Below are 26185 nucleotides of genomic sequence, written 5' to 3' on the forward strand. Positions count from 1 at the left end.
TACTCCTCATAACCGATTCTATCCCACAAGTTAAACGTACTCCTCATAAACTATTCTATTCCACAAGTTAAACGTACTCCTCATAAACTATTCTATCCCACAAGTTAAACGTACTCCTGATAAACTATTCTATTCCACAAGTTAAACGTACTCCTGATAAACTATTCTATTCCACAAGCCAAACGTACTCCTCATAAACTATTCTATTCCACAAGTTAAACGTACTCCTCATAAACTATTCTATTCCACAAGTTAAACGTACTCCTCATAAACTATTCTATTCCACAAGCCAAACGTACTCCTCATAAACTATTCTATTCCACAAGTTAAACGTACTCCTCATAAACTATTCTATTCCACAAGTTAAACGTACTCCTCATAAACTATTCTATTCCACAAGCTAAACGTACTCCTCATAAACTATTCTACTCCACAAGCTAAACGTACTCCTCATAACCTATTCTATCCCACAAGTTAAACGTACTCCTCATAACCTATTCTATCCCACAAGTTAAACGTACTCCTCATAAACTATTCTATTCCACAAGTTAAACGTACTCCTCATAAACTATTCTATTCCACAAGCTAAACGTACTCCTCATAAACTATTCTACTCCACAAGCTAAACGTACTCCTCATAACCTATTCTATCCCAGAAGTTAAACGTACTCCTCATAACCTATTCTATCCCACAAGTTAAACATACTCCTCATAAACTATTCTATTCCACAAGTTAAACGTACTCCTCATAAACTATTCTATCCCACAAGTTAAACGTACTCCTGATAAACTATTCTATTCCACAAGTTAAACATACTCCTCATAAACTATTCTATTCCACAAGTTAAACGTACTCCTGATAAACTATTCTATTCCACAAGTTAAACGTACTCCTGATAAACTATTCTATTCCACAAGTTAAACGTACTCCTCATAAACTATTGTATTCCACAAGTTAAACGTACTCCTCATAAACTATTCTATTCCACAAGTTAAACGTACTCCTCATAAACTATTCTATTCCACAAGTTAAACGTACTCCTCATAAACTATTCTATTCCACAAGTTAAACGTACTCCTCATAAACTATTCTATTCCACAAGTTAAACATACTCCTCATAAAGTATTCTATTCCACAAGTTCAACATACTCCTCATAAAGTATTCTATTCCACAAGTTAAACATACTCCTCATAAACTATTCTATTCCACAAGTTAAACATACTCCTCATAAACTATTCTATTCCACAAGTTAAACATACTCCTCATAAACTGTTCTATTCCACAAGTTAAACGTACTCCTCATAAACTATTCTATTCCACAAGTTAAACATACTCCTCATAAACTATTCTATTCCACAAGTTAAACATACTCCTCATAAACTATTCTATTCCACAAGTTAAACGTACTCCTCATAAACTATTCTATTCCACAAGTTAAACATACTCCTCATAAACTATTCTATTCCACAAGTTAAACATACTCCTCATAAACTATTCTATTCCACAAGTTAAACATACTCCTCATAAACTATTCTATTCCACAAGTTAAACGTACTCCTCATAAACTATTCTATTCCACAAGTTAAACATACTCCTCATAAACTATTCTATTCCACAAGTTAAACGTACTCCTCATAAACTATTCTATTCCACAAGTTAAACATACTCCTCATAAACTATTCTATTCCACAAGTTAAACATACTCCTCATAAACTATTCTATTCCACAAGTTAAACGTACTCCTCATAAACTATTCTATTCCACAAGTTAAATATACTCCTCATAAAGTATTCTATTCCACAAGTTCAACATACTCCTCATAAAGTATTCTATTCCACAAGTTAAACATACTCCTCATAAACTATTCTATTCCACAAGTTAAACTTACTCCTCATAAACTATTCTATTCCACAAGTTAAACATACTCCTCATAAACTATTCTATTCCACAAGTTAAACGTACTCCTCATAAACTATTCTATTCCACAAGTTAAACGTACTCCTCAGAAACTATTCTATTCCACAAGTTAAACGTACTCCTCATAAACTATTCTATTCCACAAGTTAAACATACTCCTCATAAACTATTCTTTTCCACAAGTTAAACATACTCCTCATAAACTATTCTATTCCACAAGTTAAACGTACTCCTCATAAACTATTCTATTCCACAAGTTAAACGTACTCCTCATAAACTATTCTATTCCACAAGTTAAACGTACTCCTCATAAACTATTCTATTCCACAAGTTAAACGTACTCCTCATAAACTATTCTATTCCACAAGTTAAACATACTCCTCATAAACTATTCTATTCCACAAGTTAAACGTACTCCTCATAAACTATTCTATTCCACAAGTTAAACGTACTCCTCATAAACTATTCTATTCCACAAGTTAAACGTACTCCTCATAAACAATTCCATTCCACAAGCTAAACATACTCCTCATAAACTATTCTATTCCACAAGTTAAACGTACTCCTCATAAACTATTCTATTCCACAAGTTAAACGTACTCCTCATAAACTATTCTATTCCACAAGTTAAACGTACTCCTCATAAACTATTCTATTCCACAAGTTAAGCGTACTCCTCATAAACTATTCTATTCCACAAGCTAAACGTACTCCTCATAAACTATTCTATTCCACAAGTTAAGCGTACTCCTCATAAACTATTCCATTCCACAAGTTAAACATACTCCTCATAAACTATTCCATTCCACAAGTTAAACATACTCCTCATAAACTATTCTATTCCACAAGCTAAACGTACTCCTCATAAACTATTCTATTCCACAAGTTAAACATACTCCTCATAAACTATTCTATTCCACAAGCCAAACGTACTCCTCATAAACTATTCTATTCCACAAGTTAAACGTACTCCTCATAAACTATTCTATTCCACAAGTTAAACGTACTCCTCATAAACTATTCTATTCCACAAGCCAAACGTACTCCTCATAAACTATTCTATTCCACAAGTTAAGCGTACTCCTCATAAACTATTCTATTCCACAAGTTAAACGTACTCCTCATAAACTATTCTATTCCACAAGCTAAACGTACTCCTCATAAACTATTCTACTCCACAAGCTAAACGTACTCCTCATAAACTATTATATTCCACAAGTTAAACGTACTCCTCATAACCTATTCTATCCCACAAGTTAAACGTACTCCTCATAACCTATTCTATCCCACAAGTTAAACGTACTCCTCATAACCTATTCTATCCCACAAGTTAAACGTACTCCTCATAAACTATTCTATTCCACAAGTTAAACGTACTCCTCATAAACTATTCTATCCCACAAGTTAAACGTACTCCTGATAAACTATTCTATTCCACAAGTTAAACGTACTCCTGATAAACTATTCTATTCCACAAGCCAAACGTACTCCTCATAAACTATTCTATTCCACAAGTTAAACGTACTCCTCATAAACTATTCTATTCCACAAGTTAAACGTACTCCTCATAAACTATTCTATTCCACAAGCCAAACGTACTCCTCATAAACTATTCTATTCCACAAGTTAAACGTACTCCTCATAAACTATTCTATTCCACAAGTTAAACGTACTCCTCATAAACTATTCTATTCCACAAGCTAAACATACTCATCATAAACTATTCTACTCCACAAGCTAAACGTACTCCTCATAACCTATTCTATCCCACAAGTTAAACGTACTCCTCATAACCTATTCTATCCCACAAGTTAAACGTACTCCTCATAAACTATTCTATTCCACAAGTTAAACGTACTCCTCATAAACTATTCTATCCCACAAGTTAAACGTACTCCTGATAAACTATTCTATTCCACAAGTTAAACATACTCCTCATAAACTATTCTATTCCACAAGTTAAACGTACTCCTGATAAACTATTCTATTCCACAAGTTAAACGTACTCCTGATAAACTATTCTATTCCACAAGTTAAACGTACTCCTCATAAACTATTCTATTCCACAAGTTAAACGTACTCCTCATAAACTATTGTATTCCACAAGTTAAACGTACTCCTCATAAACTATTCTATTCCACAAGTTAAACGTACTCCTCATAAACTATTCTATTCCACAAGTTAAACGTACTCCTCATAAACTATTCTATTCCACAAGTTAAACGTACTCCTGATAAACTATTCTATTCCACAAGTTAAACGTACTCCTGATAAACTATTCTATTCCACAAGTTAAACGTACTCCTCATAAACTATTCTATTCCACAAGTTAAACGTACTCCTGATAAACTATTCTATTCCACAAGTTAAACGTACTCCTGATAAACTATTCTATTCCACAAGCCAAACGTACTCCTGATAAACTATTAATATTCCACAAGTTAAACGTACTCCTCATAAACTATTCTATTCCACAAGTTAAACGTACTCCTCATAAACTATTCTATTCCACAAGTTAAACGTACTCCTCATAAACTATTCTATTCCACAAGTTAAACGTACTCCTCATAAACAATTCCATTCCACAAGCTAAACATACTCCTCATAAACTATTCTATTCCACAAGTTAAACGTACTCCTCATAAACTATTCTATTCCACAAGTTAAACGTACTCCTCATAAACTATTCTATTCCACAAGTTAAACGTACTCCTCATAAACTATTCTATTCCACAAGTTAAGCGTACTCCTCATAAACTATTCTATTCCACAAGCTAAACGTACTCCTCATAAACTATTCTATTCCACAAGTTAAGCGTACTCCTCATAAACTATTCCATTCCACAAGTTAAACATACTCCTCATAAACTATTCTATTCCACAAGCTAAACGTACTCCTCATAAACTATTATATTCCACAAGTTAAACATACTCCTCATAAACTATTCTATTCCACAAGTTAAACGTACTCCTCATAAACTATTATATTCCACAAGCTAAACGTACTCCTCATAAACTATTCTATTCCACAAGTTAAGCGTACTCCTCATAAACTATTCTATTCCACAAGTTAAACGTACTCCTCATAAACTATTCTATTCCACAAGTTAAACGTACTCCTCGTAAACTATTCTATTCCACAAGTTAAACATACTCCTCATAAACTATTCTATTCCACAAGTTAAACATACTCCTCATAAACTATTCCATTCCACAAGTTAAACATACTCCTCATAAACTATTCTATTCCACAAGCTAAACGTACTCCTCATAAACTATTCTATTCCACAAGTTAAACATACTCCTCATAAACTATTCTATTCCACAAGTTAAACGTACTCCTCATAAACTATTATATTCCACAAGCTAAACGTACTCCTCATAAACTATTCTATTCCACAAGTTAAGCGTACTCCTCATAAACTATTCTATTCCACAAGTTAAACGTACTCCTCATAAACTATTCTATTCCACAAGTTAAACGTACTCCTCGTAAACTATTCTATTCCACAAGTTAAACATACTCCTCATAAACTATTCTATTCCACAAGTTAAACATACTCCTCATAAAGTATTCTATTCCACAAGTTAAACATACTCCTCATAAAGTATTCTATTCCACAAGTTAAACATACTCCTCATAAACTATTCTATTCCACAAGTTAAACATACTCCTCATAAACTATTCTATTCCACAAGTTAAACGTACTCCTCATAAACTATTCTATTCCACAAGCCAAACGTACTCCTCATAAACTATTCTATTCCACAAGTTAAACGTACTCCTCATAAACTATTCTATTCCACAAGTTAAACATACTCCTCATAAACTATTCTATTCCACAAGCCAAACGTACTCCTCATAAACTATTCTATTCCACAAGTTAAACGTACTCCTCATAAACTATTCTATTCCACAAGTTAAACGTACTCCTCATAAACTATTCTATTCCACAAGCCAAACGTACTCCTCATAAACTATTCTATTCCACAAGTTAAGCGTACTCCTCATAAACTATTCTATTCCACAAGTTAAACGTACTCCTCATAAACTATTCTATTCCACAAGCTAAACGTACTCCTCATAAACTATTCTACTCCACAAGCTAAACGTACTCCTCATAAACTATTATATTCCACAAGTTAAACGTACTCCTCATAACCTATTCTATCCCACAAGTTAAACGTACTCCTCATAACCTATTCTATCCCACAAGTTAAACGTACTCCTCATAACCGATTCTATCCCACAAGTTAAACGTACTCCTCATAAACTATTCTATTCCACAAGTTAAACGTACTCCTCATAAACTATTCTATCCCACAAGTTAAACGTACTCCTGATAAACTATTCTATTCCACAAGTTAAACGTACTCCTGATAAACTATTCTATTCCACAAGCCAAACGTACTCCTCATAAACTATTCTATTCCACAAGTTAAACGTACTCCTCATAAACTATTCTATTCCACAAGTTAAACGTACTCCTCATAAACTATTCTATTCCACAAGCCAAACGTACTCCTCATAAACTATTCTATTCCACAAGTTAAACGTACTCCTCATAAACTATTCTATTCCACAAGTTAAACGTACTCCTCATAAACTATTCTATTCCACAAGCTAAACGTACTCCTCATAAACTATTCTACTCCACAAGCTAAACGTACTCCTCATAACCTATTCTATCCCACAAGTTAAACGTACTCCTCATAACCTATTCTATCCCACAAGTTAAACGTACTCCTCATAAACTATTCTATTCCACAAGTTAAACGTACTCCTCATAAACTATTCTATTCCACAAGCTAAACGTACTCCTCATAAACTATTCTACTCCACAAGCTAAACGTACTCCTCATAACCTATTCTATCCCAGAAGTTAAACGTACTCCTCATAACCTATTCTATCCCACAAGTTAAACATACTCCTCATAAACTATTCTATTCCACAAGTTAAACGTACTCCTCATAAACTATTCTATCCCACAAGTTAAACGTACTCCTGATAAACTATTCTATTCCACAAGTTAAACATACTCCTCATAAACTATTCTATTCCACAAGTTAAACGTACTCCTGATAAACTATTCTATTCCACAAGTTAAACGTACTCCTGATAAACTATTCTATTCCACAAGTTAAACGTACTCCTCATAAACTATTCTATTCCACAAGTTAAACGTACTCCTCATAAACTATTGTATTCCACAAGTTAAACGTACTCCTCATAAACTATTCTATTCCACAAGTTAAACGTACTCCTCATAAACTATTCTATTCCACAAGTTAAACGTACTCCTCATAAACTATTCTATTCCACAAGTTAAACGTACTCCTCATAAACTATTCTATTCCACAAGTTAAACATACTCCTCATAAAGTATTCTATTCCACAAGTTCAACATACTCCTCATAAAGTATTCTATTCCACAAGTTAAACATACTCCTCATAAACTATTCTATTCCACAAGTTAAACATACTCCTCATAAACTATTCTATTCCACAAGTTAAACATACTCCTCATAAACTATTCTATTCCACAAGTTAAACGTACTCCTCATAAACTATTCTATTCCACAAGTTAAACATACTCCTCATAAACTATTCTATTCCACAAGTTAAACATACTCCTCATAAACTATTCTATTCCACAAGTTAAACGTACTCCTCATAAACTATTCTATTCCACAAGTTAAACATACTCCTCATAAACTATTCTATTCCACAAGTTAAACATACTCCTCATAAACTATTCTATTCCACAAGTTAAACATACTCCTCATAAACTATTCTATTCCACAAGTTAAACGTACTCCTCATAAACTATTCTATTCCACAAGTTAAACATACTCCTCATAAACTATTCTATTCCACAAGTTAAACGTACTCCTCATAAACTATTCTATTCCACAAGTTAAACATACTCCTCATAAACTATTCTATTCCACAAGTTAAACATACTCCTCATAAACTATTCTATTCCACAAGTTAAACGTACTCCTCATAAACTATTCTATTCCACAAGTTAAATATACTCCTCATAAAGTATTCTATTCCACAAGTTCAACATACTCCTCATAAAGTATTCTATTCCACAAGTTAAACATACTCCTCATAAACTATTCTATTCCACAAGTTAAACATACTCCTCATAAACTATTCTATTCCACAAGTTAAACATACTCCTCATAAACTATTCTATTCCACAAGTTAAACGTACTCCTCATAAACTATTCTATTCCACAAGTTAAACGTACTCCTCAGAAACTATTCTATTCCACAAGTTAAACGTACTCCTCATAAACTATTCTATTCCACAAGTTAAACATACTCCTCATAAACTATTCTTTTCCACAAGTTAAACATACTCCTCATAAACTATTCTATTCCACAAGTTAAACGTACTCCTCATAAACTATTCTATTCCACAAGTTAAACGTACTCCTCATAAACTATTCTATTCCACAAGTTAAACGTACTCCTCATAAACTATTCTATTCCACAAGTTAAACGTACTCCTCATAAACTATTCTATTCCACAAGTTAAACATACTCCTCATAAACTATTCTATTCCACAAGTTAAACGTACTCCTCATAAACTATTCTATTCCACAAGTTAAACGTACTCCTCATAAACTATTCTATTCCACAAGTTAAACGTACTCCTCATAAACAATTCCATTCCACAAGGTAAACATACTCCACATAAACTATTCTATTCCACAAGTTAAACGTACTCCTCATAAACTATTCTATTCCACAAGTTAAACGTACTCCTCATAAACTATTCTATTCCACAAGTTAAACGTACTCCTCATAAACTATTCTATTCCACAAGTTAAGCGTACTCCTCATAAACTATTCTATTCCACAAGCTAAACGTACTCCTCATAAACTATTCTATTCCACAAGTTAAGCGTACTCCTCATAAACTATTCCATTCCACAAGTTAAACATACTCCTCATAAACTATTCCATTCCACAAGTTAAACATACTCCTCATAAACTATTCTATTCCACAAGCTAAACGTACTCCTCATAAACTATTCTATTCCACAAGTTAAACATACTCCTCATAAACTATTCTATTCCACAAGCCAAACGTACTCCTCATAAACTATTCTATTCCACAAGTTAAACGTACTCCTCATAAACTATTCTATTCCACAAGTTAAACGTACTCCTCATAAACTATTCTATTCCACAAGCCAAACGTACTCCTCATAAACTATTCTATTCCACAAGTTAAGCGTACTCCTCATAAACTATTCTATTCCACAAGTTAAACGTACTCCTCATAAACTATTCTACTCCACAAGCTAAACGTACTCCTCATAAACTATTATATTCCACAAGTTAAACGTACTCCTCATAACCTATTCTATCCCACAAGTTAAACGTACTCCTCATAACCTATTCTATCCCACAAGTTAAACGTACTCCTCATAACCTATTCTATCCCACAAGTTAAACGTACTCCTCATAAACTATTCTATTCCACAAGTTAAACGTACTCCTCATAAACTATTCTATCCCACAAGTTAAACGTACTCCTGATAAACTATTCTATTCCACAAGTTAAACGTACTCCTGATAAACTATTCTATTCCACAAGCCAAACGTACTCCTCATAAACTATTCTATTCCACAAGTTAAACGTACTCCTCATAAACTATTCTATTCCACAAGTTAAACGTACTCCTCATAAACTATTCTATTCCACAAGCCAAACGTACTCCTCATAAACTATTCTATTCCACAAGTTAAACGTACTCCTCATAAACTATTCTATTCCACAAGTTAAACGTACTCCTCATAAACTATTCTATTCCACAAGCTAAACATACTCATCATAAACTATTCTACTCCACAAGCTAAACGTACTCCTCATAACCTATTCTATCCCACAAGTTAAACGTACTCCTCATAACCTATTCTATCCCACAAGTTAAACGTACTCCTCATAAACTATTCTATTCCACAAGTTAAACGTACTCCTCATAAACTATTCTATCCCACAAGTTAAACGTACTCCTGATAAACTATTCTATTCCACAAGTTAAACATACTCCTCATAAACTATTCTATTCCACAAGTTAAACGTACTCCTGATAAACTATTCTATTCCACAAGTTAAACGTACTCCTGATAAACTATTCTATTCCACAAGTTAAACGTACTCCTCATAAACTATTCTATTCCACAAGTTAAACGTACTCCTCATAAACTATTGTATTCCACAAGTTAAACGTACTCCTCATAAACTATTCTATTCCACAAGTTAAACGTACTCCTCATAAACTATTCTATTCCACAAGTTAAACGTACTCCTCATAAACTATTCTATTCCACAAGTTAAACGTACTCCTGATAAACTATTCTATTCCACAAGTTAAACGTACTCCTGATAAACTATTCTATTCCACAAGTTAAACGTACTCCTCATAAACTATTCTATTCCACAAGTTAAACGTACTCCTGATAAACTATTCTATTCCACAAGTTAAACGTACTCCTGATAAACTATTCTATTCCACAAGCCAAACGTACTCCTGATAAACTATTAATATTCCACAAGTTAAACGTACTCCTCATAAACTATTCTATTCCACAAGTTAAACGTACTCCTCATAAACTATTCTATTCCACAAGTTAAACGTACTCCTCATAAACTATTCTATTCCACAAGTTAAACGTACTCCTCATAAACAATTCCATTCCACAAGCTAAACATACTCCTCATAAACTATTCTATTCCACAAGTTAAACGTACTCCTCATAAACTATTCTATTCCACAAGTTAAACGTACTCCTCATAAACTATTCTATTCCACAAGTTAAACGTACTCCTCATAAACTATTCTATTCCACAAGTTAAGCGTACTCCTCATAAACTATTCTATTCCACAAGCTAAACGTACTCCTCATAAACTATTCTATTCCACAAGTTAAGCGTACTCCTCATAAACTATTCCATTCCACAAGTTAAACATACTCCTCATAAACTATTCTATTCCACAAGCTAAACGTACTCCTCATAAACTATTCTATTCCACAAGTTAAACATACTCCTCATAAACTATTCTATTCCACAAGTTAAACGTACTCCTCATAAACTATTATATTCCACAAGCTAAACGTACTCCTCATAAACTATTCTATTCCACAAGTTAAGCGTACTCCTCATAAACTATTCTATTCCACAAGTTAAACGTACTCCTCATAAACTATTCTATTCCACAAGTTAAACGTACTCCTCGTAAACTATTCTATTCCACAAGTTAAACATACTCCTCATAAACTATTCTATTCCACAAGTTAAACATACTCCTCATAAACTATTCCATTCCACAAGTTAAACATACTCCTCATAAACTATTCTATTCCACAAGCTAAACGTACTCCTCATAAACTATTCTATTCCACAAGTTAAACATACTCCTCATAAACTATTCTATTCCACAAGTTAAACGTACTCCTCATAAACTATTATATTCCACAAGCTAAACGTACTCCTCATAAACTATTCTATTCCACAAGTTAAGCGTACTCCTCATAAACTATTCTATTCCACAAGTTAAATGTACTCCTCATAAACTATTCTATTCCACAAGTTAAACGTACTCCTCGTAAACTATTCTATTCCACAAGTTAAACATACTCCTCATAAACTATTCTATTCCACAAGTTAAACATACTCCTCATAAAGTATTCTATTCCACAAGTTAAACATACTCCTCATAAAGTATTCTATTCCACAAGTTAAACATACTCCTCATAAAGTATTCTATTCCACAAGTTAAACATACTCCTCATAAACTATTATATTCCACAAGTTAAACATACTCCTCATAAAGTATTCTATTCCACAAGTTAAACGTACTCCTCATAAACTATTCTATTCCACAAGTTAAGCGTACTCCTCATAAACTATTCTATTCCACAAGTTAAACGTACTCCTCATAAACTATTCTATTCCACAAGTTAAACGTACTCCTCATAAACTATTGTTGCGAATATGGAATTTGGCCTCCATATCCGCTTGTAAATATTCCCCTATTTCCCCAATACTCCCCAACTATCCCCAATCCCCCATTCCCTAGTCCCATTGTCTGTAAACAACAATCAGTAGAGCCGACCTTCCCCTTTTTCCCCCATTAAATGTCGTGCCCAGGTCCACCGCATCTCACGTAGACAACTTTCGGACATCTTGCTAGTTATTCTTAGTCTATGTCAGTTAAGGACTCCTTTCCATTAATTCTGACTCTTCGTTGCACCAGAATGTGATTATATGGCACCAGTAGTGAGTTTAGGACCTTTCCCATACCTCCTTCCATCTTCTTCCCCAAACAACAACTACAGCAACAATTACAACAACAACGACGCTGCGCGGGGGGAGTGTGCGTCATCACACCGGCTCGGTTAGCCGCCATTGACAATGCGCGCCGGACCATGCGCTCCACGGGGTTACCACGAAGGGGCTCCTTGTCAGTCCCCCGTCAAGGGCGGAGCCGGTAACCCCCCCCGCACGCACCCAATGAGAGGCGACGTGCCGATTCCATCTGGGGCGGAGCTAACGAGCCGAGGGCGTGTCACTCCCCGCCGGAGATACGAAGCGACTCACCGGATGTGAGGTCAGATGCGCCCCCAGCCTGGAGAGAGAAGTTGCCACGTACGAGCGCTGAATACCTCCCCGCATCTCTGGACCGGACCGAGTCGATTCTGACCTTTGAGCCCAGGTGCACCTGGAGCCATCGATCCTGCCTTTCCTAGCCATCAAACCCCGTGTGAGTCAGCCTTTTGTCCCGTTTATCTGTCGTCTGTTGGGAATAATATAAGAGTGTGTCTAAGTGCTTATCTTACTATGCTGTCCCTCTTGTAGTTGTAATCTGACCTTCCGTAACAATATAACCTCCTCCGGAGGTCTTGAGAACTGAACCCTGGTGTCGTGTCATTTGAATCCCAGCTGTGTGTCTTTTCCTTCATTGACCTAGCGTAGCGCGATTAGTCAACGTTCGGGTATAATCGGGTAACTTGTGCAGACGTGGTCATACCAAAACCGCTCGGTAAACTAACATCCACCACCGCGTCTGTAACACTATTCTATTCCACAAGTTAAACATACTCCTCATAAACTATTCTATTCCACAAGTTAAACGTACTCCTCATAAACTATTATATTCCACAAGCTAAACGTACTCCTCATAAACTATTCTATTCCACAAGTTAAGCGTACTTCTCATAAACTATTCTATTCCACAAGTTAAATGTACTCCTCATAAACAATTCTATTCCACAAGTTAAACGTACTCCTCGTAAACTATTCTATTCCACAAGTTAAACATACTCCTCATAAACTATTCTATTCCACAAGTTCAACATACTCCTCATAAAGTATTCTATTCCACAAGTTAAACATACTCCTCATAAACTATTATATTCCACAAGTTAAACATACTCCTCATAAACTATTCTATTCCACAAGTTAAACATACTCCTCATAAACTATTCTATTCCACAAGTTAAACGTACTCCTCATAAACTATTCTATTCCACAAGTTAAACGTACTCCTCAGAAACTATTCTATTCCACAAGTTAAACGTACTCCTCATAAACTATTCTATTCCACAAGTTAAACATACTCCTCATAAACTATTCTATTCCACAAGTTAAACATACTCCTCATAAACTATTCTATTCCACAAGTTAAACGTACTCCTCATAAACTATTCTATTCCACAAGTTAAACGTACTCCTCATAAACTATTCTATTCCACAAGTTAAACGTACTCCTCATAAACTATTCTATTCCACAAGTTAAACGTACTCCTCATAAACTATTCTATTCCACAAGTTAAACGTACTCCTCATAAACTATTCTATTCCACAAGTTAAACGTACTCCTCATAAACTATTCTATTCCACAAGTTAAACGTACTCCTCATAAACTATTCTATTCCACAAGTTAAACGTACTCCTCATAAACAATTCCATTCCACAAGCTAAACATACTCCTCATAAACTATTCTATTCCACAAGTTAAACGTACTCCTCATAAACTATTCTATTCCACAAGTTAAACGTACTCCTCATAAACTATTCTATTCCACAAGTTAAACGTACTCCTCATAAACTATTCTATTCCACAAGTTAAGCGTACTCCTCATAAACTATTCTATTCCACAAGCTAAACGTACTCCTCATAAACTATTCTATTCCACAAGTTAAGCGTACTCCTCATAAACTATTCCATTCCACAAGTTAAACATACTCCTCATAAACTATTCTATTCCACAAGCTAAACGTACTCCTCATAAACTATTCTATTCCACAAGTTAAACATACTCCTCATAAACTATTCTATTCCACAAGTTAAACATACTCCTCATAAACTATTCTATTCCACAAGCTAAACGTACTCCTCATAAACTATTCTATTCCACAAGTTAAGCGTACTCCTCATAAACTATTCTATTCCACAAGTTAAACGTACTCCTCATAAACTATTCTATTCCACAAGTTAAACGTACTCCTCATAAACTATTCTATTCCACAAGTTAAACATACTCCTCATAAACTATTCTATTCCACAAGTTAAACATACTCCTCATAAAGTATTCTATTCCACAAGTTAAGCATACTCCTCATAAAGTATTCTATTCCACAAGTTAAACATACTCCTCATAAAGTATTCTATTCCACAAGTTAAACATACTCCTCATAAACTATTCTATTCCACAAGTTAAACATACTCCTCATAAACTATTCTATTCCACAAGTTAAACGTACTCCTCATAAACTATTCTATTCCACAAGTTAAGCGTACTCCTCATAAACTATTCTATTCCACAAGTTAAACGTACTCCTCATAAACTATTCTATTCCACAAGTTAAACGTACTCCTCATAAACTATTCTATTCCACAAGTTAAACATACTCCTCATAAACTATTCTATTCCACAAGTTAAACGTACTCCTCATAAACTATTATATTCCACAAGCTAAACGTACTCCTCATAAACTATTCTATTCCACAAGTTAAGCGTACTCCTCATAAACTATTCTATTCCACAAGTTAAACGTACTCCTCATAAACTATTCTATTCCACAAGTTAAACGTACTCCTCGTAAACTATTCTATTCCACAAGTTAAACATACTCCTCATAAACTATTCTATTCCACAAGTTAAACATACTCCTCATAAAGTATTCTATTCCACAAGTTAAACATACTCCTCATAAAGTATTCTATTCCACAAGTTAAACATACTCCTCATAAACTATTCTATTCCACAAGTTAAACATACTCCTCATAAACTATTCTATTCCACAAGTTAAACGTACTCCTCATAAACTATTCTATTCCACAAGCCAAACGTACTCCTCATAAACTATTCTATTCCACAAGTTAAACGTACTCCTCATAAACTATTCTATTCCACAAGTTAAACATACTCCTCATAAACTATTCTATTCCACAAGCCAAACGTACTCCTCATAAACTATTCTATTCCACAAGTTAAACGTACTCCTCATAAACTATTCTATTCCACAAGTTAAACGTACTCCTCATAAACTATTCTATTCCACAAGCCAAACGTACTCCTCATAAACTATTCTATTCCACAAGTTAAGCGTACTCCTCATAAACTATTCTATTCCACAAGTTAAACGTACTCCTCATAAACTATTCTATTCCACAAGCTAAACGTACTCCTCATAAACTATTCTACTCCACAAGCTAAACGTACTCCTCATAAACTATTATATTCCACAAGTTAAACGTACTCCTCATAACCTATTCTATCCCACAAGTTAAACGTACTCCTCATAACCTATTCTATCCCACAAGTTAAACGTACTCCTCATAACCTATTCTATCCCACAAGTTAAACGTACTCCTCATAAACTATTCTATTCCACAAGTTAAACGTACTCCTCATAAACTATTCTATCCCACAAGTTAAACGTACTCTTGATAAACTATTCTATTCCACAAGTTAAACGTACTCCTGATAAACTATTCTATTCCACAAGCCAAACGTACTCCTCATAAACTATTCTATTCCACAAGTTAAACGTACTCCTCATAAACTATTCTATTCCACAAGTTAAACGTACTCCTCATAAACTATTCTATTCCACAAGCCAAACGTACTCCTCATAAACTATTCTATTCCACAAGTTAAACGTACTCCTCATAAACTATTCTATTCCACAAGTTAAACGTACTCCTCATAAACTATTCTATTCCACAAGCTAAACGTACTCCTCATAAACTATTCTACTCCACAAGCTAAACGTACTCCTCATAACCTATTCTATCCCACAAGTTAAACGTACTCCTCATAACCTATTCTATCCCACAAGTTAAACGTACTCCTCATAAACTATTCTATTCCACAAGTTAAACGTACTCCTCATAAACTATTCTATTCCACAAGCTAAACGTACTCCTCATAAACTATTCTACTCCACAAGCTAAACGTACTCCTCATAACCTATTCTATCCCAGAAGTTAAACGTACTCCTCATAACCTATTCTATCCCACAAGTTAAACGTACTCCTCATAAACTATTCTATTCCACAAGTTAAACGTACTCCTCATAAACTATTCTATCCCACAAGTTAAACGTACTCCTGATAAACTATTCTATTCCACAAGTTAAACATACTCCTCATAAACTATTCTATTCCACAAGTTAAACGTACTCCTGATAAACTATTCTATTCCACAAGTTAAACGTACTCCTGATAAACTATTCTATTCCACAAGTTAAACGTACTCCTCATAAACTATTCTATTCCACAAGTTAAACGTACTCCTCATAAACTATTGTATTCCACAAGTTAAACGTACTCCTCATAAACTATTCTATTCCACAAGTTAAACGTACTCCTCATAAACTATTCTATTCCACAAGTTAAACGTACTCCTCATAAACTATTCTATTCCACAAGTTAAACGTACTCCTGATAAACTATTCTATTCCACAAGTTAAACGTACTCCTGATAAACTATTCTATTCCACAAGTTAAACGTACTCCTCATAAACTATTCTATTCCACAAGTTAAACGTACTCCTGATAAACTATTCTATTCCACAAGTTAAACGTACTCCTGATAAACTATTCTATTCCACAAGCCAAACGTACTCCTGATAAACTATTATATTCCACAAGTTAAACGTACTCCTCATAAACTATTCTATTCCACAAGTTAAACGTACTCCTCATAAACTATTCTATTCCACAAGTTAAACGTACTCCTCATAAATTATTCTATTCCACAAGTTAAACGTACTCCTCATAAACAATTCCATTCCACAAGCTAAACATACTCCTCATAAACTATTCTATTCCACAAGTTAAACGTACTCCTCATAAACTATTCTATTCCACAAGTTAAACGTACTCCTCATAAACTATTCTATTCCACAAGTTAAACGTACTCCTCATAAACTATTCTATTCCACAAGTTAAGCGTACTCCTCATAAACTATTCTATTCCACAAGCTAAACGTACTCCTCATAAACTATTCTATTCCACAAGTTAAGCGTACTCCTCATAAACTATTCCATTCCACAAGTTAAACATACTCCTCATAAACTATTCTATTCCACAAGCTAAACGTACTCCTCATAAACTATTCTATTCCACAAGTTAAACATACTCCTCATAAACTATTCTATTCCACAAGTTAAACGTACTCCTCACAAACTATTATATTCCACAAGCTAAACGTACTCCTCATAAACTATTCTATTCCACAAGTTAAGCGTACTCCTCATAAACTATTCTATTCCACAAGTTAAACGTACTCCTCATAAACTATTCTATTCCACAAGTTAAACATACTCCTCATAAAATATTCTATTCCACAAGTTAAACATACTCCTCATAAAGTATTCTATTCCACAAGTTAAACATACTCCTCATAAAGTATTCTATTCCACAAGTTAAACATACTCCTCATAAACTATTATATTCCACAAGTTAAACATACTCCTCATAAAGTATTCTATTCCACAAGTTAAACGTACTCCTCATAAACTATTCTATTCCACAAGTTAAGCGTACTCCTCATAAACTATTCTATTTTACAAGTTAAACGTACTCCTCATAAACTATTCTATTCCACAAGTTAAACGTACTCCTCATAAACTATTATATTCCACAAGCTAAACGTACTCCTCATAAACTATTCTATTCCACAAGTTAAGCGTACTTCTCATAAACTATTCTATTCCACAAGTTAAACGTACTCCTCATAAACAATTCTATTCCACAAGTTAAACGTACTCCTCGTAAACTATTCTATTCCACAAGTTAAACACACTCCTCATAAACTATTCTATTCCACAAGTTAAACATACTCCTCATAAACTATTCTATTCCACAAGTTAAACATACTCCTCATAAACTATTCTATTCCACAAGTTAAACGTACTCCTCATAAAGTATTCTATTCCACAAGTTAAACATACTCCTCATAAAGTATTCTATTCCACAAGTTAAACATACTCCTCATAAACTATTCTATTCCACAAGTTAAACATACTCCTCATAAAGTATTCTATTCCACAAGTTAAACATACTCCTCATAAACTATTCTATTCCACAAGTTAAACATACTCCTCATAAACTATTATATTCCACAAGTTAAACGTACTCCTCATAAAGTATTCTATTCCACAAGTTAAACGTACTCCTCATAAACTATTCTATTCCACAAGTTAAGCGTACTCCTCATAAACTATTCTATTCCACAAGTTAAACGTACTCCTCATAAACTATCCTATTCCACAAGCTAAACGTACTCCTCATAAAGTATTCTATTCCACAAGTTAAACATACTCCTCATAAAGTATTCTATTCCACAAGTTAAACATACTCCTCATAAACTATTCTATTCCACAAGTTAAACATACTCCTCATAAACTATTCTATTCCACAAGTTAAACATACTCCTCATAAACTATTCTATTGCACAAGTTAAACATACTCCTCACAAACTATTATATTCCACAAGCTAAACGTACTCCTCATAAACTATTCTATTCCACAAGCCAAACGTACTCCTCATAAACTATTATATTCCACAAGTTAAACATACTCATCATAAACTATTATATTCCACAAGCTAAATGTACTCCTCGTAAGCTATTCTATTCCGCAAATACTGTTAAATGTACTATTAAAGTAAACTTCAAACCAGTAAAGAAATAGCACAAATATCTGGTCAATTTACTGAAGAACGACTGAGCTTTCACAATGCTTTGCTTTCAGCGAAGTCAATCAACACCAATAGTGGATCACTCTCATGCTGCAGTAATGGGGAAGGATTGTTGTTGTATTTCCATGATTTGCCAGGATCTGAAGAAGGAGTTGATTTGGAGCAACCCACATATCCTCAGAGGCTGATGTGTTGGAAAATTAGCCGTATTATTTTTATGATTGCACATGGTAACTTTCCTTTCTATAATTTAATCGGCCTATTGTACTTCTGAATTTTTTTTAGGCGGGAGGGAATAATGTCAAGATATGTTTCTTATTGCATGAGCTGATCACTTCATGGCTTGTTTATTTTATCACGAAGATTCCTTTTTTTTCATCTTTTTTTTTCATCTTTTTTTTCATCTTTTTTTTTCCATCTTTTTTTTTCATCTCTTTTTTTTTCATCTCAGCAGGTCTAAGCTGCATCCATGCACTATACTATAATTAAATAATTACTGTGTTTTTTATCGCTGTCTTCCATGTCGGTATTTTTACCTCCGCCACCAAAGGTGGATGGAGGTTATATTTTCACCCCTGTCTGTTTGTCTGGATGTGAACAAAACATCTCAAAAAGTTGTTGTAGGATTCGGTCGAAATTTGGCAGAGATGTAGCGTATGTCACAAGGACGAAATGATTAGATTTTGGTGAAGATCCGGATTCGGATCCGGCTATGATAATTTTGTAAGTGATTCTTCACCATTGGGAGTTGGGGACAAAATCGATACATAGCAGGATCTCTCAAAAGGTTGTGGTCGGATTTGGACGAAACTTGGTGGACCGGTTGGGTGGGTGTTTAACAAGGACAAATAGATTCGTTTTGGTGAAGATCTGAATATGGATTCGGATATGAGAATTCTTCAATTTTTAAAGTGATTCTTCGCCATTGGGAGATAGGGCCAAAAACTATACATTGTGGGACATCTCAAAAAGTTGTGGACGGATTTGTACGAAACTTGTTGGACAGGTTGTGTGTGAGACAAGGAAGAATCGATTCGATTTTTGTGAACATCTGAATATGGATTCGGATATGATAATTATTTATTGAGTACTTATTTCTTGAGATTTATTGAGATTAAATAATTTATTGAGATTGTGAACTGAGTACCCTCGACCAAAGTATTCAGACCCCTTCACTTTTTCACATTTTGTTATGTTGCAGCCTCATGCTGAAATCGTTTAAATTCATTTTTTCCGTCATCAATCTGCACTCAATACCCCATAATGACAAAGAGAAAACAGGATTTTAGAAAGTTTTGCAAATTTATTAAAAAGAAAAAACTGAAATATCACATTGACATAAGTATTCAGACCCTTTGCTATGACACTTGAAATTTAGCTCAGGTGCCTCCCATTTCTCTTAATCATCTTTGAGATGTTTCTACACTTTGATTGGAGTCCACCTGTGGTAAATTCAATTGATTGGACATGATTTGGAAAGGCACACACTTGTCTATACAAGGTCTTACAGATGATAATGCATATCAGAGCAAAAACCAAGCCATGAGGTCAAAGGAACTGCCGGCAGAGCTCAGAGACAGGATTGTGTCAAGGCACAGATCTGGGGAAGCCAACAAAAAAATTTCTGCTTTATTGAAGGTTCCCAAGAGCACAGTGGCCTCCATAATTCTTAAATGGAAGAAGTTTGGAACAACCAGGACTCTTCCTAGAGCTGGCCGCCTGGCCAAACTGAGCAATCCGGGGAGAAGGGCCTTGGTAAGAGAGGTGATCAAGAACCCGATGGTCACTCTGGCTGAGCTCCAGAGATCCTGTGTGGAGATGGGAGAAACTTCCAGAAGGACAACCATCACTGCAACACTCCACTGATCTGGGATTTATGGCAGAGTGGCCAGACAGAAGCCTTTCCTCAGTGAAAGACACATGAAAGCCCGCTTGGAGTTTGCAAAAATGCACCTAAAGGACTATCGGACTGTGAGAAACAAGATTCTGTGGGAAAAGAAAACAAGAAAAGAAAGACTGGAAAAAACAGTGAGAGAACGAAAGTAAATGGATCACAAACGACTGCCGAGAGAAGACAACAAAGCCTCGAGGGACTAAGCCTGAAAAACGCGGCAGGAAACGACCGATGATTATATACTGGCATGCACGATCCACACCGAGATCTTCCCAGAAACTCATAGTCGGCACACACCGTAAAATAAAAATACAGTTTTGACAAAAATACAAACAGGAACAATTACTCAACTTTGATAGCGTGGACAGCTTGGAAAACACAGCCTCGCCGGCAAAACCGGAAGCGGGAATGTTGTCGGGTCACCGGGGTTAAGACCCTGGGTGACGGATGACCGAAACGAGCTTTACTCCGAGGCGTATACCCAACTTCACGGTAGTGACACGCGCGGGATGGATGACAGCAAGGGCTTACCTGCACGGAGTTCCACTGGGCTTCCTCGAACCCACCACGAATAAACGAGACAGAACACCAAGTAAAATGCAACAGATAATGGGTTTATTAAAATAATGCAAGGGAACAACGAAAGGTAAGGTAAACTAAAGTTCCTAAATGAGGGTCCCTCCACTCTGACTCAGCTACGAACAAAGGGAAAATAAAAGTAAAAGAAAATAAATAATGTTTATGTCGTACAGCCACTTAGCTCCAGTCTCATCGAGGGTTTGGTGGTCATCAAAGGCCCGGTCGGTCGGTGAAATGGCCGCGCGTCGACCTGCTCAAGATGCCGCCGAACCGCGCTTTCATCGCGCCACAAATGTGAGGGAATTCTGGCTGGAGGTCCCCTCGTGCTCTCCACTCTGTCCGAAATGCTGCGAGCTCCACAAACCGCTGGCATCGCCCCCTCCTCACGATCCAAATTTGCCACACCTCTACTTCTTTGCACCAGGTCCACACAAGCTCAGAACTCACTCCACCAGTGTACACGACCAAAATGCGACCCGCCTTTCACGAGAGCGCCAGGACCAGAAGAGAAGAATGTGACCGCCTCCAACGAACGCCAGCCAGAACGCCAACCAGAGACCGAGATGGCGAGATGGCTTCTTTTTGCTCTCCTTGCTCTCGAATGTTCCACCGCTGACGTCACACTCTGTCCAATCACCGAGCTCTGTTCATCACTCCATGGCTCCTTAACCAGTCATGGAGCTCAGGGCATGGCCTCATGGCCATTCTTGACGCTCGGGGCGTGGCCTGTCAATTCTGGTCCTCCGAGGCGGACCCTCGCCGTCCTTCGGTAATGTTCGGCTGGGCAGGGTTCTATTGCCGATTGTAATGTCCAGTTATACTATCAGCGATTATGGCTGTTGTAATGGCGGCCCTTTTTTATGAAATAAAAATGAAGGGAAAAATCACAGGGTTATCCTTAGCCCTACCTAATTAGCATAGCTCCACCCCTCGTATAGAGACACATATACGATCTTAATCTACACAGATTCCCTACTTAGTTACATCGAGTTGGGCTTCCTCTTCATATCATACGGTCCATGCCAATCTACACATTCCTAACTTTCCTAAGGTATTTCATGCCTACCCCCACAAATGTAACAATATGTTAATGATGATGTCATAGGTGCCTCCATTATGACATCATAATTCGACATGTACAAAACTTCATCCGATCAAGATGAAATTTCTTGAGCATAATCTAGGGATAAATTGGTGGAGAAAAAAATTAATAATGATGTCATCGGTCACATGGTTCGGCCGCCATATTTGTTTTAACACAAAAGCCTTTAAAACCACTAAAGGTCTGCAATCTCTGATTACTCTTTCTAGTTTTGTTTTGTGCTAATGGCGTGTTTATTTTATGTATTCCTAAGGCCTACATGTGTGCCTGCCTGCCATCCATAAAACCATTCCAGCCCATTTGATAATCCTTGTGGGTCGAAATTCGGAATAATTGTAATCCCGATAATTTGGGGTATTCCTTGTTAAATTCACCCTTAAGCCAGCCATCCTCAAGTCGGATGACCTCTGCATGCTTGACCTTTACGCTAGCTGCGGTTAAGTGGTTGACGTGTGGGCCGTTCACGCAACAATACTATGCCTCCAAGAAAACTTTCCAAGACTTTCTTTCTTTCAAACTTTTCAAACATCCTTTCAAAGGCTTAGATCTTTCGTCCAGTATGTATCCTTTCTCCAGAATTCACTTTGCATTGTGGCAGAAATATGGTAGCAGGTAGCAATCCTATGGAGGTCATTGATGACCGATGGTTCCCAATGTCTTAAATTTTAAATTCATTCTGATTTGGTAACATCATTCAGACCTAAAGCCAGCACTCCACACAGCATATATATAGGAAATTTATTAGAAGCACCGATTGGTCACATGTATTTTGCAAAGTCAATGCGAAGCACCAGTCTGCGAACATGTGAATGAACCTGATTTATATACACGAGCATATAAAACCCATCACTTCGCTGATGGTAATAACAATGCTTGCGTAATTACTAAAAAAACTGTTGTTATTAATTAATGGGAAAAATACATTTAGGCGGTGTAAAGATACCGGCCTTGCTATACTCGGGGAGCGAGGAGGGGGAGATTGTTTATGGGATATTCATCACAGCCTTTTTAGATGCTGAATTACAAATAATATACAATAACACACTAAGAGGATGATCAAAATAAAATAAAAATTCTCACCCTCCAACTCTCTTCTTTCTTTTGATCAAACTGTCTGGGGTACGTATTAGGCACGGGCCATGGCAGGAAACAAACTCTGAGGTTTCCTTGTCCCTGCATGCTCCGACTCCTCGCATCTCGAGCATACTTCCAATTTGGGATTTCTGTTTCCTCGGCATAGCTGCGATAGCTAATCTACGGGTGAAAAAATAAAAAGATTCCTGGGAGGTTCTGCCCTCCATTGTAGGAAGACAAACAGTCAGACATAAAGACACAGCTCCTTTTATAACATGGATTATTTGTTTTATTTATTATTTATATCAAGGATGTTTGTGTATCACAGAACACAGTTTGTTTAACTTTAAAAGTTAATTTTCTTTTGTAATTAAAATTCCAAACATAAAGATATTGCATATTATATCAAATACTCCTCAACAAAAAAGACCTGCATTATATTGTTTTGTTCAACAACCTCAATATCTGAAAGTTGTATTGATAAAAATGTAAATGATAGTCAAATTTACTTTGTTGATACTGTTTTAGGAGGTATTATAATAGGGCTTCCATAAAATAAACAATTATATAAATCGTTTTCAGTTATATATTATAATAGGGTAATAATGGAATCTGTTCGTTCTCATGTATTTTGCCTTACATTTGCGATGCTTTGTAGAATTTTTGAACTTGCCTTTCAGCAAATATTCAGCTATTTATTAACCACCCCCATCCACACCTTTCCTTCACTAGGCCCAGCACTCACCAACCCAGTGGACGTGGCTTCCAAGTCTCATCTTCCTCCTCTTACCACTGAAGTTCCCATTATAGCTAAAGACCGCCAGTTCAGCAGCCATGATGAATCCCCAACAGAACTGTCAGGTGAACACGCGACTTTGCAATTTGCAAATGAGGTCACGGCCACTGCTAACATTGGTAGCTGGGAAGACTACAAAAGTACAAACGACTGGCAGAGCCGTCAGTTTTATGCTGCGCAGCAGACTGCCAATTTCGGAAGTGGGGAAATGAACGGGATGTTCAACCCTGAAGCGAGCTATGTTATTTCTCATAAAAAGGAAGTTGTGCTCCAAAAGAAGAGCAATATTAGCAGAGAATGTGAGAATCTTAAGCATGGCCTGGCACAACATAGAAGATGGCCTACTGAGAGCAAAGCGAATTTGAACATTTCGCATTCCACTCCCACATTTCCATTGATCAACAAGCAGCAAATTCGTTTTAAGGTGAGCAGGAAGGGATTTATTAATTCATCGGCATTGCAGAACCAACAACAGAGGCAATTTATCTGTGGACACTGCGGAAAAGATTTTATCAAATCAAGCCACCTACAAGACCATAAGAGGACACATACAGGGGAAAGGCCATTCCATTGTAATGTATGTTTCAAAAAATTCACCCAGAATAGTGCATGTTTAGCTCATCAACGCCGTGTGCATGGAAAATATATGCAATGAAGTCTGCGAAAAGCATTTTCCCACCGCATTTACCAATGCAACCATCCTCTACATTGTCTCGAGATAGTTATGCTAACTCCTATGAATGCCACTATCAATAGTAGATGTAAAACACACAGTTGGTTCACAAAAGCTTTCGCACAAGGAATTACATATTACATACAAAATGGGGGTAGGCATCAATTTGAAACAAAATCGGGAATAAATTACAATACAGGAAGGTGCGGAAGTTTGGAAGGGACAGGGCGTAAAGAGAAAAGTGGATAGGGGCCACTCCATGCCTGCAAATGGCAGCCAGGACACTCTAGGTCCAGGGCATGCATATATATATATATATATATATATATATATATATATATATATATATATATTAATGCTTCTAAAATGCTTCTAAAACTCAATTTCTTCCCATATCTCTCTCCAAAACTCCTCTCATCTCTCCAATCTCCTTTGAAACTTCCACAATTACACCATGTGATACAATAAACCTACTAGGTATTACCCTAACTTCAAATCTATCCTGGAATCCACACATTACACAAATAGCTAAATCTGCCTCGAAGAAACTGGGAGTCCTGTTCAGATGTCGAAGATTCTTCTCCTCTCAAGAGTTGCTTCAACTCTATAAAGGATTGATTCGTCCTTGTATAGAGTACTGTTCTCACATCTGGGGAGGTTCTAGTTTCACATACTTACTGGACAGAATTGAATTAAAAGTAATTCGACTTATCGACTCTCCCAATCTGACCTCAAAACTTGACCCGCTCAAATTACGTCGCAAAGTTGGCTCTCTTTCTCTTTTCTACAGATATTACTTCGGTTTTTGCTCCCAAGAACTTGCTGCTTGTGTGCCTCTACCATTAGCGAGACCACGGATTACTCGACAAGCCACTACATCTCATGATTATTGTGTGGCCATTG

General features: G+C 35.9%; 1 long non-coding RNA gene across 1 annotated transcript in view; it reads left to right on the top strand.

Moving 5' to 3' along the window:
• Positions 1 to 25135, top strand: part of LOC144892982 (uncharacterized) — a 49730-nt gene extending 24595 nt beyond the window's left edge. The window contains exon 3 of the long non-coding RNA XR_013624150.1: positions 24546 to 25135. This is a non-coding gene — a long non-coding RNA (uncharacterized LOC144892982). The remainder of the gene's footprint in view (positions 1 to 24545) is intronic.
• The last annotated feature ends 1050 nt before the right edge of the window (positions 25136 to 26185 follow it).

This window comes from Myxine glutinosa, chromosome 1 (genome assembly GCF_964187855.1).
Source record: "Myxine glutinosa chromosome 1, kmMyxGlut1.1, whole genome shotgun sequence".
Taxonomy (NCBI): domain Eukaryota; kingdom Metazoa; phylum Chordata; class Myxini; order Myxiniformes; family Myxinidae; genus Myxine; species Myxine glutinosa.